Source organism: Tachypleus tridentatus, chromosome 13 (assembly GCF_004210375.1).
Source record: "Tachypleus tridentatus isolate NWPU-2018 chromosome 13, ASM421037v1, whole genome shotgun sequence".
Classification (NCBI taxonomy): domain Eukaryota; kingdom Metazoa; phylum Arthropoda; class Merostomata; order Xiphosura; family Limulidae; genus Tachypleus; species Tachypleus tridentatus.
The window spans coordinates 83,235,764-83,254,303 of NC_134837.1; the positions used below are offsets into that span (position 1 = coordinate 83,235,764).

General features: G+C 33.1%; 1 protein-coding gene and 1 long non-coding RNA gene across 6 annotated transcripts in view; one reads left to right on the forward strand and one right to left on the reverse strand.

Moving 5' to 3' along the window:
* LOC143239483 (uncharacterized) overlaps window positions 1-18,540 on the reverse strand; it is a 56,855-nt gene that overhangs the window by 37,985 nt on the left and 330 nt on the right. Inside the window, exon 2 of the long non-coding RNA XR_013021211.1 lies at window positions 13,680-13,768. This is a non-coding gene — a long non-coding RNA (uncharacterized LOC143239483). The remainder of the gene's footprint in view (window positions 1-13,679; window positions 13,769-18,540) is intronic.
* LOC143239480 (homeobox protein cut-like) overlaps window positions 1-18,540 on the forward strand; it is a 383,408-nt gene that overhangs the window by 8,776 nt on the left and 356,092 nt on the right. The window lies entirely within an intron of this gene.

An 18,540-nucleotide genomic window follows, 5' to 3' on the forward strand; every position in this document is an offset into this window, starting at 1 on the left:
TACTCTTTTACAAACGAATAATGGGATTGACCGCCACTTATAATGCTCCCACGGCTGAAAAGGCGTGCATGTTTAGTGCGACGGGGATGCGAACCCTCGACCCTCAGATTACGAGTTGCACACCTTAACCCACCTGGCCATGCGGGTCTATCTGGGGTTCAATAGATGAGGTGAGCACAACGGAAATAGCTCATTGTGTAGCTCTGCTGTAAAAAAATAGTCAACAAAACACAGCTGTATCGGCGATTTTATTTTTTGGGTAGGCCATCATTTCAGTGTTTCTGTGTCAAAAAATTGAAAGCTATGAACTTAAGAAATTAAAATTGAAATAAGTTCTAACTTTTATTCTTACAAAGTTTGTTAGAATACAACTCGGTAAAAACCATTCGAGCCTGATGAAAGTGTGCTGGATATTTAAATGAGAAACTGGTGGTTTTGATTCCATGTAGAACAATTTTTTCTCTGTCTGATTGAATTGTAGTATTTTAATGTGATGTTTCTGAACTCAGACTATACGAAACGATTTTTATTTGAATCTGTTTAAAATGAAACAAAAACTAAAGCGTATGTTTTTATTTCGTTACTCGGCTAAAATTATAAGTGATTTGTTTATGAGTAAAGCTGTGTTCATCGTGGAGAATCAAACCCCAGATTTTAGCATAGTAAGTCCATAGGCTTACCGCACTCTCACCGGAGAGCCTATAAATAATAATCAAAGAAAAGTATTTTGCAATTTAAGTTAAATCCTTATACTCTCCAACTGGAGACGTCAAAGAAAAACAAATTAATAAGATACGAACATGGTCGAACTTTGAAACGTGTATTGTACATTGATATTGTTTTTGTTATTATGTTAAAGTGTTTAATTGTAAGTAGAAGGTAGAATATCGTGTGATGAACATCCACTTCCTCAGATTTTTTCAAATTTTGATGTGTATTTTTGTTTATTCAGGAAACTTTCCTTGTTCGATATATCAGTTCTATAGACATACGGTGTATCTACATCTAGACATTTGAACATTTAAAACAACTTAGTGTTAGAACACCGCTCGGCCATCGAGGCAACTTGCCACTCTTCTAAATATTCATGTTTTCATTACTGTATGAAGATGTTTTTATGGATCTGTGAGGCCTAGTTTAGTGTTTGCTTGTAGAAGTCTCGTTGGAAAGGGTATATATTTTTATTTATATATAGGTTATGGGAAACGAGGGGTGCTGTGCACTTACTCTTGCATGCCAATCTTGAATTAAGCTGGTGCATTACGGTTACAGCATACTAATAATTAAAGAGACCTGGCATGGTCTGGTGTTTAGGGCACTCGGCTTGCAACTAGCAGGTCACAGATTCGAATTCCATTATCAAACATATTCGCCCTTTTAGCCGTGAGAATGTGACGATGAATCCCACTATTCGATTGGAGTAGCCCAGCGTTGGCGGAGGTGGTGATGCTTATCTGCCTTCTCTGTGGCCTAGCGCGGATAGTCCTCGAGTAGCTTTCTGCGAAATTCAATAAAAATGAACAAACAAATGATTAAGAACATAGCTCTAAAATTCTACTCCAGTGTGTATCTGTTTTGTTTTACTAAAATATTTATTATCCTGTCGGTAATTTATTATCCTGTATATACATATCTCATCTTTGCGCGTGAGAACTTTTAAGATTTTTGTTGTTGTTGTCATACAAGTATTTTTTTTCGGGGAGAGATAGACAGAGTGCACTCCATGGCAATTTTATATTGTACAGTCTCGTGACAATATTTTACCTAACAGAAATATATATTATGCTAAGTTAACCCGAAATGTGTGGGACAACATAAATTTCTTGATATTAAAAGAAATATCCTGTATTAGGGGTCGTTTACAGTTTTAATAATTTTCTCTAGGATATAAAACATAAGTTTTATTATGGTCGCCTTTGAAAGAGTACACATAAAATGGTGTTCTTTATAACAAAGAGATTACTAGACATCAAACCATTATAAATAAAGTATTGCAAAACAGAAAAGGCATGTTTATACAGACAAAATTTTTGCCAAAGATGCTACTCGACAGTCAATACTTTTGCAATTTATTTATTGACAGATATGCAGTTAACGCTCGTTCTGCATTTTTTTTAAAGCGTACACGAGATCTTAACCCCTCGTTCCCTACGTAGAACTGGTGAAATGGTGAACGACCCGTAATATATAAAACATATTATTATAAATCACAATAAAAACTAACCAAGTCATTGATTTGTAGGGCCTGGCATGGCCAAGCGTGTTAAGGCGTGCGACTCGTAATCTGAGGGTCGCGGGTTCGCATCCCCGTCGCGCCAATCATGCTCGCCCTTTCAGCCGTGGGGGCGTTATAATTTGACGGTCAATCCCACTATTCGTTGGTAAAAGAGTAGCCCAAGAGTCGGCGGTGGGTGGTGATGACTAGCTGCTTTCCCTCTAGTCTTACACCGCTAAATTAGGGACGGCTAGCACAGATAGCCCTCGAGTAGCTTTGTGCGAAATTCAAAACAAATAAAACAACAACAAAAAACATTGACTTGTAACAACTATTGCACGTAATAAAAAGTATGCATAATATTTGATAATAGCAATTGTACGTACGTACTAGAATGCTGGCTATGTATGTTTATATGCGTCTGAAGTTGTGTATGCATAAAAATATATGGATAACCGCATTCATATCTATGATATACAAAACGCATTTTCGCAGGGTATCGAAAGTGTTCTGTTTTAAGAGTAAATAAAACCAAAATATAACTAATATTTCTATTTCTTGCTTTTGAAGTACATATGTCATGTTGCGTTGTAGTCTACATAGTGCATAATTCTTCACGTGATTCACTGTATGCGTACGTTTTTATCAACTTTACGACAGTTACAACGTTAAACGTCCATTATGTGACATCATTTTAATGTCTATTGACTGACTGACAGACAACACACTGTTTTGGATTGGTGCGAGTGGTTAAAATCGGTGATCCCTCCAGGCAGCTTTCTGGGAAACAAAGTGACCAAACTTTTCTAATTTCCAAATCTCTGATCATTTCAGGAGTTCTTGGATATTCTCCAGATGGGATCCAGAACTTCCAACTTGATTTATTTCATTCCAGTTCTTCCTTTTGCTGTGCCTGTTTTTAATATTCGTCAGTTAATATTTCGGAAAAAGTGAACGCATTTAAGGGCAACTGAAAAAATGTAAAATATAAAATCGTATAATGTAGTTATTGGAAGATTCTATTTATACACGCACACAGACATAACAAGTGAAATTGATTTATGTACAGCTTTAAAAGACAACGAAATTAATGCCGCACGTGACGCGGTCACCTTTGATAGTACACTTGACACTGTAACAATCCGAGTGTGGCTTCGTGTTTAGCGTATTGCACAGGGGATCCGAAAAACCTGGGTAATAGACGTGGTGCTAGAAGAAAAACATGATTTGCACTATCAGGTGTGAGTACATTATAAGACTAACCGTCAGTTTCGCTAATCGATTAATAAGATTGGCCTCAGGCGGTGGGTGCTTTACCTCTATTTTGTAGTTTAAATTAGTGATGGGGTTTGCCTCAGCCATTTGGGTTCAAATAAGGGTTTCGACGCAATTGACGTAAGTATGCCCAAGAAACCTCCCTCCGCCTATGGTGGTGGAAGATCGAGCTAATAGGGAGCCCAAAACATTACTACAATTATCGGGAAAATAAATGTCAGGGGATCATTTATTTTTTATGCGGAATGACCCACCTTTTGCAGTTACGCTACTGTTACGAATACTTTCTTTACAGTAAATTGTGTACGAAATTATAATAATATGCACTGGTAAAACTCAAGTGTTTCACTTGTTTTTTTATAAAATGTGATTGTGTTTTAAGTATCCAATTGTCTTTGTATTTTCTACTTAACTTTACCTGGAATTTATATCTAATTAGATAACAAAGGTATGCTTAATCGTCACGAGGATATCGTGTAAATTACGAAAAAATTCTATATTTAATAGTCATGGTGCTATTCCGTAAATTAGGTAACATTTGTATGCTTAATAGTCATGGTACTATTCTGTAAATTAGGTAACAGTTGTGTACTTAATAGTCATGGTACTCATCTTTATGTTAGATAACACTTATATACTTAATAGTCACGGTAAGGTAGGTAACAGTTGTATGCTTGATAGTCACGGTATTAATCTTTAAGTTAGGTAACCGTTGTATGCTTAATAGTCATGGTACTAATCTTTAAGTTAGGTAACAGTTGCATGCTTGATTGCCATGGTACTATTCCGTAAATTAGGCAACAATTGTATACTTGATAGTCATCGTACTATTCTGTAAGGTAGGTAACAGTTGTGTACTTATTAGTCATGGTACTATTCTGTAAGGTAGGTAACAGTTGTATGCTTAATAGTCACGGTACTAATCTTTAAGTTATGTAACAGTTGTATGCTTAATAGTCATGGTACTAATCTTTAAGTTAGGTAACACTTATATACTTAATAGTCACGGTAAGGTAGGTAACAGTTGTATGCTTGATAGTCACGGTATTAATCTTTAAGTTAGGTAACCGTTGTATGCTTAATAGTCATGGTACTATTCTGTAAGGTAGGTAACAGTTGCATGCTTGATTGCCATGGTACTATTCTGTAAGGTAGGTAACAGTTGTATGCTTAATAGTCACGGTACTAATCTTTAAGTTATGTAACAGTTGTATGCTTAATAGTCATGGTACTAATCTTTAAGTTAGGTAACAGTTGCATGCTTGATTGCCATGGTACTATTCCGTAAATTAGGCAACAATTGTATACTTGATAGTCATCGTACTATTCTGTAAGGTAGGTAACAGTTGTGTACTTATTAGTCATGGTACTATTCTGTAAGGTAGGTAACAGTTGTATGCTTAATAGTCACGGTACTAATCTTTAAGTTATGTAACAGTTGTATGCTTAATAGTCATGGTACTAATCTTTAAGTTAGGTAACACTTATATACTTAATAGTCACGGTAAGGTAGGTAACAGTTGTATGCTTGATAGTCACGGTATTAATCTGTAAGGTAGGTAACAGTTGCATGCTTGATTGCCATGGTACTATTCTGTAAGGTAGGTAACAGTTGTATGCTTAATAGTCACGGTACTAATCTTTAAGTTATGTAACAGTTGTATGCTTAATAGTCATGGTACTAATCTTTAAGTTAGGTAACAGTTGCATGCTTGATTGCCATGGTACTATTCCGTAAATTAGGCAACAATTGTATACTTGATAGTCATCGTACTATTCTGTAAGGTAGGTAACAGTTGTGTACTTATTAGTCATGGTACTATTCTGTAAGGTAGGTAACAGTTGTATGCTTAATAGTCACGGTACTAATCTTTAAATTATGTAACAGTTGTATGTTTAATAGTCAAGGTACTATTCCGTAAATTAGGTGACAATTGTATACTTAATAGTCATGGTACTATTCCTTAAATTAGGTAATAATTGTATACTTAATAGTTATGGTACTATTCCGTAAATTAGGTGACAGTTGTTTTTATACTTAATAGTCATGGTACTATTCCGTAAGTTAGGTAACAATTGTGTACTTAATAGTCATGATAATATTTTGTATATTGTGTAACAAAGGTACGCTTATCGTTATAGATTTTAACGTATGTTTTTACATGGCGTTTATATGTTTACGCTCTTTTTACTTATGATATAAACGATTTTTTAAATGTTAAGTATATGAAAATTCTAAAATTCAGATATGTCCTTCGTATATAAAATTCAGTAAGTAAGAAGCAGTATATGAAAAACAAACGAACATGTTAACTTCAATACTTTTCGGAAACAGAGAAAGTGTTTCTAAACAATAGTTGTAGAGTACTTTTTAGGGGGGGGGGAACAAAGTTCTACATCTCTGTGTACATCACATTATCTCCAAAAACTTTCAAATTACTTCTTTTTGAGTGTCATTACTCCGTATTTCTTTGCGCTATGATTCTTTGCTGAAATGTAATTGTTTTCCCGAAGGAATTGTTGTTCTGAACCTACTCATATACTTCTCTATAATTCCTAACGTAAATTCATCTGGACAATAGGCGCGTGCCAAACACCAGGAATCTTTTGTATACGAAGCATCTTAATTTGCATCCATATATTATATCATTCTATAGATCTGTAGGACAACCAAATCTATTTAGCATGTTGATCAATACGTCGAATCTAAAGCACTGAATATATTTGAATAGATTAACAAAAACTAAACACACTACATAGGGGTTTTAACGCGTTACGTCCACCCACGTACGCCTTACTGCATGCTTATTTCATACACACGCTTTGCACAGCTAAGAAGTGAAAATTCAAGTATCCAAATCTTAACAATTGACGCTGATTGGTTAAACTCATAACGCTAAAACGATTTAGAACAATCATAGACAATACATAGCTTTTACCTGAATAATGTTCATAGAAATATAAAGAAAAAGTGAAAATTATAGTCTTTATATATATGTACACAACACAAGTGTTTCACACATGCTGGAACATTATATTTCGAATGCCACTTTAACGCCTTTCTTTCGATGAAAACTTGAGAACTTTGCAAAGACTGTTACAAGGGCGCTGCTTTGTTAATATATATATATATATGTGCCTCAAATCAAATCTTAACTACTTTCAGAACATAAAAATTGAAATTCGATGTCGTTTTTACGTAATCAGGAACAACATTATCTGCTGAAATGTTGTATCTGAATATTAATGTAATGGCACACATTAAATTATACATTACATGTGTATTGAAACACTTTTGGCTCTCTAATGCTTTCCGGCTGTCTAACAGTAACGTAAACACCAGTAATGTCCAAAAGATACACATATTATTTATATATACGGCCTCTTGTATACATTAAGCCCTTATTGTGTGTAGCTAGTTGTACAACAACTAGGGTGACGTCATATGTTCCAAGAATTGTTTGTTTGTTTGTTTGTTCTGGAATTTCGCACAAAGCTACTCGAGGGCTATCTGTGCTAGCCGTCCCTAATTTAGCAGTGTAAGACTAGAGGGAAGGCAGCTAGTCATCACCACCCACCGCCAACTCTTGGGCTACTCTTTTACCAACGAACAGTGGGATTGACCGTCACATTATACGCCCCCACGGCTAGGAGGGCGAGCATGTTTTAGCGCGACGCGGGCGCGAACCCGCGACCCTCGGATTACGAGTCGCACGCCTTACGCGCTTGTCCATGCCAGGCCCTTGTTCCAAGAAAAAAAAGTCAACCTGTAATCTAGTAAAGCGGTTAAGTCAAATATTGCCAAATTAAACATATGCAGAAAATCAATAGTTTTAATCCACATACAGGTATTGAAGAAACACAAAAGCCAGACTTCACAAATTAATAATGTATTTACGTCGTAGAAGTATACTTTCTCTCTTATCCCCTTGTCACTATCGGAAGTGTGTCGAGATGATCACGAACTCACGCGTTCAGCACGAGAGGACCAAATTCTGACTAGCATAACTCCACTCGCTGTGCACAGCAACGTTGCATGAAAGTCCCATAATTGTGTATGCGTGTCTGGTCGAAAGAGAAGTGTTTGAGAACAAGGAATCCTTCCTCGCTCTTTATTAGTACATACGTTATTTGTGTATTTAGTGAACAATAAGTTTCTCCAGATATATTTACTATTCGCTTCTTTAATATATGATACAATGCATTGTAATACACAGCAAAACCTTTCTAAGCCGGTAATATCAAATTTTTGCAACGTTATCCTAAGCTTTCTTTTATAAAAGGCCCTTTATATGGCGGAACCTGCGTAACGCGGACGGAAAACTATCTTTCACCCATCTCATCTATCAACAAGTAGGATTAGAACCTGAGTAAGGCGGAAAAAATGTTTTTGATTAAACATTAATTTCTTATTTAATTAATAATTTCTTTAAATATTAATACATTATTGTTTAATTAATAATTTGTTAAAATATTAATAAATTCTCGGACATTTTGTTACAGTAAATATTGGTTAAATATATTTGTTCTTTTTTCTGTCGTTGTTACTTTTGTAGTTAAATTAGATTCATGACTTGTAGAAATATATTTGTCTTTCAAGAGCAAAATTCTACTCTTTAAATCATTCTCACGCAAAAATAATTTTCTATTTTCCTACTTTTAAAATTTAGGGAAAAGTTACCACGGGTTATAGCTAAAAGTGAAAATCTACGCTGTTTTAAAAATTTAAGGAAGAATCAATTTCCTGTGGAATGGAAAGCGAATAATAAAGCGTGGATGACAAGTGTCATATTCGAGGAATTTTTGAACACATTAAACAAAAGAATGGAACAAGAAAATAGGACTATTCTATTTTTCTTAGATAATGCAACTTGTCACTCAGAAGTTCAACTTTCAAATGTTCATTTAGTCTTTCTACCTCCATGTACAACATCAGTTCTACAGCCACTAGATAATGGTTTATACAGTGTACAAAATTGAAATACGGAAAATTGATGCTTCAGCTTATTATTGCAAACGTGGATGAGTGTAAAAGAACATCTGAAATGACCATGAAAATTGAAGTGTTAGATGCAATTGCATTTTTAAGTCATTCAATCGAATGCGTAATAAAGTGCTTTCGAAACTGTGGATTTATTCACCATAATGGCGGATATTGTGGAGAAGTTGATTGTTATGACGATTCTAGTGAAATCCAAACTCTGATTGAGAAGATTGATGCAGATAATTCTGTGAACGCGGTAAGTTTTGTAAACGTTCACAAGAATGTTTTAACAGAAACTGATAAAATTGATTTAACATCTGTAATAGAATCGCAAGATGGTAACGGTGTGAGAAATTCAGAAGATGAACAAAATGGAAAAGATAGTGAGGAAATAGAAATTCCTACTTCTTCACAAGTGTTAAGTTATATTAACGCTATCAAATTGTATGCAAAAATAAAGGGGGAAAATGAACTTCATGAAAAGGTCGTAGAATTGGCGTTCTTTTTTAGCCGCATGAGAAAGCCCAGTAAAAAACGAAACAGTTGAAATCGGACACTTTCTAAATTTGATTAAGATTTTGTGTACTTATATATATTTTGAATGTCTATTTTGATTTTATTCTAATAAATATAGCATAAACAGTATAATAACTTTATTCACAAACGTCTTACTTCCCTTGAGTCAAGCAAGTATAACGTTCCACTCAAAAATTATTTATAATTAAGAAAATGCATGTTCGCTATGTCTAAGCCAGTAAACCTGCTTAAACCGTAAATTTTACTCGGTTCCGTGCCATTCCGCCTCAGACAGGTTTTACTGTATATATACGTGTGTGTGTGTGTATATATATAATATAAATAAACGGTAGTCTAAAATCGAATTGTCTGACAGCAGTACCTTGCTTCCTTTTTTTCAAAATTACACCTGTTATTGCATGCATGTATGTGAACAGATGATAAGTGAAGCACACCAGTTGATAAAGGACCAACAAGTTCTGGTGCTGTAAATTACATTATTCATACACAGAAGAGTCTTGAATGAATCAACCAACGTTCGTACCACCCTGTATATGAGACAATAACTCAAGAATTATACCGAGATTAAACAAACAAAAAACAACGTAGCTCGTAATAGTTGCGTTACTTTTTTATTGCAGTTTTTTTATGGATATAGTAGAGACGTGGCTTAAATGGACTGCTCCTGCTTGTTTCTAGTGGTGGGGCTACGTTTTAGCTGCTATATTAAGGACTTCTTCAGCTCTTACACAAATATGACAGGTAAGTAAAAATTTGGCTTAAATAGACTATTTATACTTGTAGAGGAGGTCATGTATTATAATTTATCTTGGATGAACCTCCAGGTTATTCTGCACATTTAATGTATTATGATTTCAAGTTGCTTGAAAATTAATTTAATTTTAACTTAGTAGTTAATTAAATGTAGAGGTGTATCGTATTTATGATTGATACACACACCTTTCTTTCTTAATACCAATATATTTTAATATACAAACAACAATACAATTTATAATAACGGTTATTACAAATAATGGTTTACACACAAAAGTTTTACAAACTTATAAATGATGTTGAGTCTTTTATCTGATCCCAAACTTCCTTTATATTTTAACGAAAGTTCGCAACGAGTGGATTAATTTTGAGTTGATATCAGTACAATTTAGTTAAAGGCGAGCTAGCTAGCTCTTCGCTGATCACAAATGAGTTTTTCACTGTTGTAGTTATATAATGTCTTCCTAGAAATACTAACGCTCAATGTTAATCTGCTGAAGTTAAACGGTTTGTAATGTTCAAAGTCTATAAACGTATCTGGTCAAGTATCTGTAGTTTCCCGTTTATTAAGCGTTTATCGCAGTTATAGCTTCCGAGGTTTATAGTATACTAACTGTAGCAAACCCACAATATACACTATCTCTTGGCGCGTCGGTTTATAAATGTTAGGCTAGTGAGATTCTAGAATATTCAGTTGGCTCAAGGATACTGATGATACATTAACGCTTTCGTAAAACATACATTGTTGATTTTTACACTCGAGAATCTTCTACAAATTTAGTGAATAGGCGAAATTTCGCAATATACGTATAATATAATAAAGTAATGCATTTCTGAATATATATTTAGCTGAAACAAACATCTATATTAAAATAAATATATAATAATAAATCCTTTACAGTTTGTACTCTAGAGAGGATCGTGTATGTGCTCTAAAAGGAGCCATATTTGTGCTTATGGCTATTAAAGAATTAATAATGTGCGTATTGTAATTAAGTAACATCATTTCCTGTATTTTGTTAGTTTTATTGGTCGTTTTGAAAACAATTTTTTAAAAATATTGTTTCTGCTCTTGTGGCTTTTCTTAAATACTTCTTTCAGTTTCTAGCTTGTGTCGTGTATACTTAAACTAATGACGTAACTATACAGTTCAATTGTATGTACTTATCGTAAGCCATAAATGTTTATCACCAATTTTGAGGTGTTTCACCTGGTTTATAGAAAGAAAATTAATCTACTTGTCTTTATATTCTATTTTAACACATCATTTTCCCCTTTAATTTAGATTTTTAGTTCTTAAAACAACTTAAAATGTAATAAATATAATGTTGTATACAAGTTTGTTTGTTTGTCTTTGAATTTCGCGCTAAGTTACACGAAGGCTATCTGCATTAGCCGTCACTAATTTATTAATGTAAGACTAAAGGGACGGCAGCTAGTCATCACCACCAACTCTTGGGCTATTCTTTTACCAACGAATTGTGGGATTGACCGTCACTTACAACTCCCCTACGGCTGAAAGGGCGAACATGTTTGGTGTGACGGGGATTCGAACCTGCGACCCTCAGATTACTAGTCGAGTGTCTTAACCACCTGGCTATGCCGGGCCTTATATATAAGAAAACATCGTATGGAAACGGGAAACTTCAAACACAGAACCCAAACAATTACACCATTTTATACAGCCATGAAGTGAATTGATGTATACCGTTTACAAAAACACACTAGAAAACAATCCCATAACTGATCAAGGAAGCTCACATTTTAGTCCCTTCCAACAAAAGAAAACAAAAACAACAGAAAACACACAAACAAACAAAAACTGGTGACTACATTTAAAATATTCAATAAATTGTTGTTGTTGTTTTTTGTCTTTGGAGCACATTAATATAAAACTTTAAAGCACTCTACTATTTGACTTGAACTGTGTGGTTTGTGTTTTTTTAGTAGAGCCACTTCGGACTCTCTGTTGTGTTTGCCGACGCCGACGTTAATCGAACTTCTAATTTTAGCGTTGTAATTCCGTAAACTTATCGTTGTCCCACTAGGGATCATTTGCACCGTAAATCTTAATTTACATTATTGTTAAGTAGCTCGGGACAGACCGTTCTTTTTTGTATTTTTTTGCATTAGTTCACCTAAGTATAAATTGTCAGTTCTGCATATAAAAAGGCTTATGCATACAAAGTAGTGTATATTTGAAATATCACATATATTTGTAATCCACATACTTCAATCTGCTGTTTAGTTCTTAACATACGTATAATTTTACTTTGCGAGTCTACGTGTTTTGTTGTTTTAATAGTACTAGCTTTGCAGATCTTACTAACCTAACTAAATGATTAAATGAAAATATATTTTGTATTTGCACAAAACTTCAGAATTAAGTTATCTGTTCAACTGGGCTAACGCTTCATGAGTGATGTGTATCATAATTTATTAAATTGGTTTGTTTTGTTTTGAATTTCACGCAAAGCTACACGAGAGCTATCTGCGCTAGCCGTCCCTAATTTATCAGTGTAAGACTACAGGGAAGGCAGCTAGTCGTCACTATCCACCGCCAACTCTTAGGCTACTCTTTTACCAATGAAAGTGGGATTGATCGTATCTTATAACGTCCCCATGGCTGAAGGACGAGCAAGTTTGGTAAGGATTGATTAGAACAATTCTACTTTTAGTTTAATAAGTTGAACTCTATATTTTTATTATACTGTTTGGAGTCATATTTTCTGAATACTAACACTGTATTAAAATGTTTCAAAAATCGCGCTTTTAAATTTGGAATTAAAAAATACAATTTATATCAATTTATTATTAAAGCATTAAAGTCAATGGATAATATAAAATATACATGTTGCTAAAATAACGACTAGAAAAATGCAATTTGTTCGTTTATGAAATATATTTTTTCTGATTAACCATAACTTTTCACTTGAATTAAATATTTCAGATAGATTCGCTGAAAAAATTATCTCGCTCTGAACTCGTGAAAGCTAAATTATTATTTCTACGTGAAAATAATAAAAAAAATCATTAGTGGAATCACAGCCTCGTTTTTTCAAGACCTCACAATGGGTTAGCAGTAACTTTACGGAGTTGCAACGTTTAAATCCGGGATTCGACTCCCTGCAGTGTACAAAATACAGATATCTCACTGCGTATATCTGTGTAGTTAGAGGGCAACAAACACAGCTTTTACAAAAACGGTAAGCTTAATACAGCATGTGGTAGCTGAAATGAGTCACTTGCATATTACAAGGGGTTGTTTAGCGTGTCCTCTTGCTTAAAGATGCGTATAAACACAAGTGACCTTTAACAGCACATGTAAGGTTGATGAATTGATTTCAGATTTCCTTATTAGTGTGTTCACTACCGATTACAACTCGTCGTTCACTGTCGAGTAAGCTTTCTGAGCAGAATAGAAACATAAATAATATACTCATGAAATTTTGATAAGGAGAGAAAGTGTAAAATTAATGTACGGATATTCAGCGTCTACATGTGAATTTTAAAACGACTATTGCAATTTGAACTTGGCTTAATAGTAACCGTTAATCCACTCTGTAACAGTATGGTGTTTAATATTTTTAAATGTGAAATTGTTTTGGTCACAGATGTTTTGTTTATATTATTTTTATTTCTGAAATCCATATGAAGCAGAACAAATTCGATTTTTGTACAAACTGTTCATGGTAACGTTTGATTCATCTTATACTCTCATTTGTTAAACACATGGACAGAGTTTGGCCTCGCAGTATGGCGGTATAAGGATTTTGCTTGAATAAGTAGTTAAGGCGGTACTTGACCACCAAAGGATGCAGTCTGAGGGTTACATTATTATTACGTAATATATACACCTGAGGATTATATAACTGTTATTTAATATGCAAAAAATCTGTAGTTAGTGTTACTCACCAGAGGGCGGGCTAGTGGCACATTAAAAGACTGCCATGATGGGTGGATGTTGTCATAATTTAGTTCCACTTGATGATAGAAGTTGTGTACTGCCAAAGAACGTGACATTAACTTTATAGTAAGAAAATCTTATAAATAATGATTTCATCTATTTTGCATTATGTTGATTTTACAATTATCACAATTGCCATTTTGCTTTATAAGTAAAACATTAAATACGACACCTGATAGTTATATAATTCTTATGTAATGGGAAATAGAGGGCGCGACTCTTTCAGGGATCTATAGATTGACACCATAATGCATTGCTGTATTAGAGAAGGGGTTGACATCATAGTTTGACAAGAGGGGGCTTGATACTACAGGCGGATGGAATTACTAAGAATAATATTTGAACATGCAGATGGTTTTCATATGATTCTATAGGTGGATGATATATCTTTAGGCGGATGATATATCTTACTATACTTTTGCAGAATTGTTTACATATTTCAATTTGTCTCAATTTATGTTTGTAATTGCTATTTTTATACTTAACTATGTTAAACATGTTTCACAAAGGCAGATGTTACAAGGTGGATTGTGATATTTAAGCTCTATAGGTGGAAAGTAAACTAAGTGTGTTACTAAGGTTTTTACTGCTACAGTGGATGATATCATCCTATTATTACTAGGTAGATAGTTGAATAGGATGATGAGTTTATCATAGGATATCGCAACATGTAGTTATGCCATATTTTAATGAGACAACTATTATGACACTGTTACACGAGTTAGTTTTATCGTACATATTATCTATTGTTTGACTGAGTAATTTACCTTACATATAGAACTGCAGAAATGTTAGAACAAAAAATATTTTGTCAATCTTTCCACTTTATGGACGTAATTCTTCTATACTATTACAGAATGTAAATTAAAACACTGGGGTAATGCTTGACCGATCCGTGTTGATGCTTGTATGAGCCAGGATGAGAATGCCCATAATTCTTTAGAATTCCTATATACTTGTACCAAGGGTATGTCATAAGAGCTCTGCTTGAATGAACATACTAATCAAATTTAGGGTCTGAAGTAACTGTTATAGTGCACCATGTAGTGTCTTAACTATACAAGAAGAAGCTAGTAATGAGATGACACATGGTACTGGTGTATGATAGAAGAAATCAAGTTAATAGCACTCCACAAATAATCCGTGATAAAATAGTGTTTAACACAATATATTAAGTTCTTTTGTCATGCCATGTCTCAAACAGCGTAGATAATTCTCAGTAGAACAGAGAGTTTACATAAAAACTTTACATGACGTTGGTTTCACCATTCAACAAATTGCTGCAGACTTGAAATCGCTCCCCAAATACTGTCAAGTATCCCTAGATCGTGAGACTGAGACAGGTAAATTTAAAAATAGTAAAGGAAGAGAAAGAACACCTGAATTCTATGATACTTATGTTAAGTACCTTCATTTATGCAACCTTTGGGTCAAAAGAAAAACTGCCACTGATCTCAAGCATGAGATAAACAACCACTAATCGAGTGACAGAAACGTATTTAGACCTACAGTACCAGGAAGACTCAATGTGTGTGGAATATTTGGTCGTGTAGCAGTTAAAAAAGCCGTTACTTTGATTTTCAAGTACTGTCAAGAGATTGACATATGCTAAAAAGTACAAATACTGGACTACTGATGATTGGAAAAGGGTGTTATGGACGGATGAGATTAGGTTTGAAATATCTTATTCAATGCATGAGTTGTACTTCTGGTATAAGAAAGGTGAAAGATACTTAACTCAATACACAACAATTATCATGAAGGCAATCAAGAGGGAAAGGCAATCTAATGGTTAGTTGAATGTTTTTCTGCTGATGTGATAGGAAATATTTGCAAAATAAATGGGAAAATACATCATGCAAGTACCATCAGATACTGATTAATCATGGTATACTAAGTAGTATGTATATTATTAGTAAAGGATTCTACTATCAAAAAGATAATGATCTCAAACCTAGGCATAAATTACTTAGCTAAGGAAGAAGCTGTTGGAATCACTGAAAGAATGGAAAGGTCCCCACAAAGCCCTGATCTCAACTTAATTGAGCATATCTGTGATTTGAAGATAAAAAATTTGATAAATCAACAGGTACTTCCAAAGAAACTATATAGGACAGTATTACAGACATTTGGTGTTAAATCCTAAAGGACACTTTGATTAAATGTGTTGCAACAATGGCTGAAAAACTGTCTACAGTTTTAAAGCAAAAGGGGAACACACTAAATATTAACTGTTTTATGAACTCAAGCACTTACAGTGAGCTTCTGTTTTGTTAAATATGAAGGTTAATAATATTTTAATGTTTCACCTGTGATCTGTCTCATTATTCTTTGAAAGACGCCTGAAATCTTATTTTTGACTTTGTCTTAACACTATTCCACAGTACTGTACTTTTACAATTATCTGTCTTGAAAATATTTTATTGCAACCAACATTTGATTTTTATAAATATTTAATGAGACAGCTGATGGTGTGATTTAGTGCATATTTCATGTACTGATTATAGTTGTTGCTTCTATATTTAATTTGCATGACATACATATTTTCATTTTCTTATGATTTATATATAAAACATTGCTAATTTATTAGTTCTGTAGTTTTTGCTTCTACATCTAATTTAAGTGCATACTTTTTGCATTTTTTGAAATTTTATAGGTAAAATACTTAGTACTAATTTGTTTGTTTTATAGTTTTTATTTCTGTATTCGATATAAAAAACCCATTATCCTGAAAAAGATTCTTGTTTAAAGCTCTAAATAAAATTCAACAATGTTTATGTGTAGCATTATAAGTTGATTTGTTCCACTAAAGTTTAAAGGATCTGTCTAAATAAGTGTGTTTAACCATTGCTACTATAGAAAAATATATTCTTAGCTTTCTTTAGGTATTTTGAACATTTAATGAACTACCTTTTGTGGGTGTTTTTCCCACTTCTATCGAAGGTAATTAACATTGAACACAGATGATAGAAAGACGAATATTTACAATTAATAGATGGTCTAGACACTTCAGTCTTATTAAATGTTTAGGCTGATTTATCACACCTGACAGTATATTGAAATTTTACAAAGAAGAGGGGGGCTGATAGAATTCAAAGTTTAATACAACAGAATATTATAATACATAGTATAAGTCACTATTTATGATTATACAATCATTAGTAATACATAAATCCATATGCTACTATATGTTGAAAACAAATTATTCAAACTCTGCATAATCACATATTTTCTTAATAAATCGAAACAGTGGTTTATAAATTTAATGGTCGACATTTTTGAACTTAAACAGTGATGGTTAACTTTTGTATGTCACTGAATATAAAGATCAGTATACATATTCTGTTGGTTCTTTCACAATATGTAGGAACATAAAACACTAAATATGTATTCATGATGTTATTTTTCTCAATTTTTGATAGGACATGGAAATTTTAGTTAGCATAATTATTGTATACTTTCTATTAGATTAGACTCTATGAACTGATTATTCATATTTCTAATGAACGTGTTTAAGTAACACAAGCCTCCATAAACATAAGAGATCATTAATGTGTGTAAATAAAATCACAAGCTTCAAATTGGACTTGTCACACATAATATGTCATATTATTACTTTTTACAGTTCAATAAAATTTGTTATATAGTTTATAAACGAAAAAGTAAGTGTATGTACAGTTCTCATATTTCAACTGTAATTTGCAAGAAACACATTTTACTTTCACTACTTAATAAGATTAAACTATGTCATTGGAACAAATAGTACAGTGAATACTAAGTGAATGTCTTCAATACAATGATATACTTGTAAGTTCTGTAACCTCAGGTCAAAAAGGATGGTGTACAAAAATAGACATATCCCTGTTTTACATGAAATGAGCTTGTAAAGAGCATTCATATAAAATAACATAAACACCATGTCAGACATCCACCATTGTGGTTAGATTTATCTCCACAGACCGTTATTCAGATATCATACATATTATAATTAAATTACTGTTACTTATGTCGTATAACATACTAACGGAGTCGCCCCCTGCTAGTACAGTGGTATGTCTCTGGATTTACAACGATAAAATCAGGGGTTCGATTCCCCTCGGTGGGCTGAGCAGATAGCTCTATGTGGCTTTGCTATAACACAAATACAAACTAATGGAGTCATACTTCTTACATTTTAACCTTCAAGAAACTCTTTATAAGATTTACAAAAGTTATCTCACAGTTCTACCTCAAGTGCTTTCGTAAAACCATATATACTTATATTGAGGAGCCAGTGGTGTCTTGCACAAATGAGAGACCTTTTATAAAATCTTGAACTAGTTTTGTGATTCATAGTTGTTTATGCAGATCCTTTAAATTTGACTAGAACAAATCACTTTATAAAACTAAACATGAGAAATATTTATATCATTTAAAAATTTAAGTAAGTTTCCTTTTCAGGACATTTATATGTTATATATATTTGATATAGAAATGCAACTATAAATGAATAAAGTATTGCCAAGTGTTTTACTTACAAAATTTCAGAAAATAAAAAAAAACATGATATGCAATTTAAATAAAGAAGCAAAAACTGCAGTCATTACATTAAATACATACTAATTCATAACAAAAACAATGAGATTTTTCGTTCAATATTTATAACAATGAAACATTATAATAAATGTGATAAAATTCTTTCAGGACCGATAATTGTAAAAGTATATAAGGTAATTTTTGGCTGTACTATTTGTCTCATTCAAATAATACATAATGTGTATGATGAAAACTGGCACATCTAATACTGTTATAATACTTATATTTTTAAAA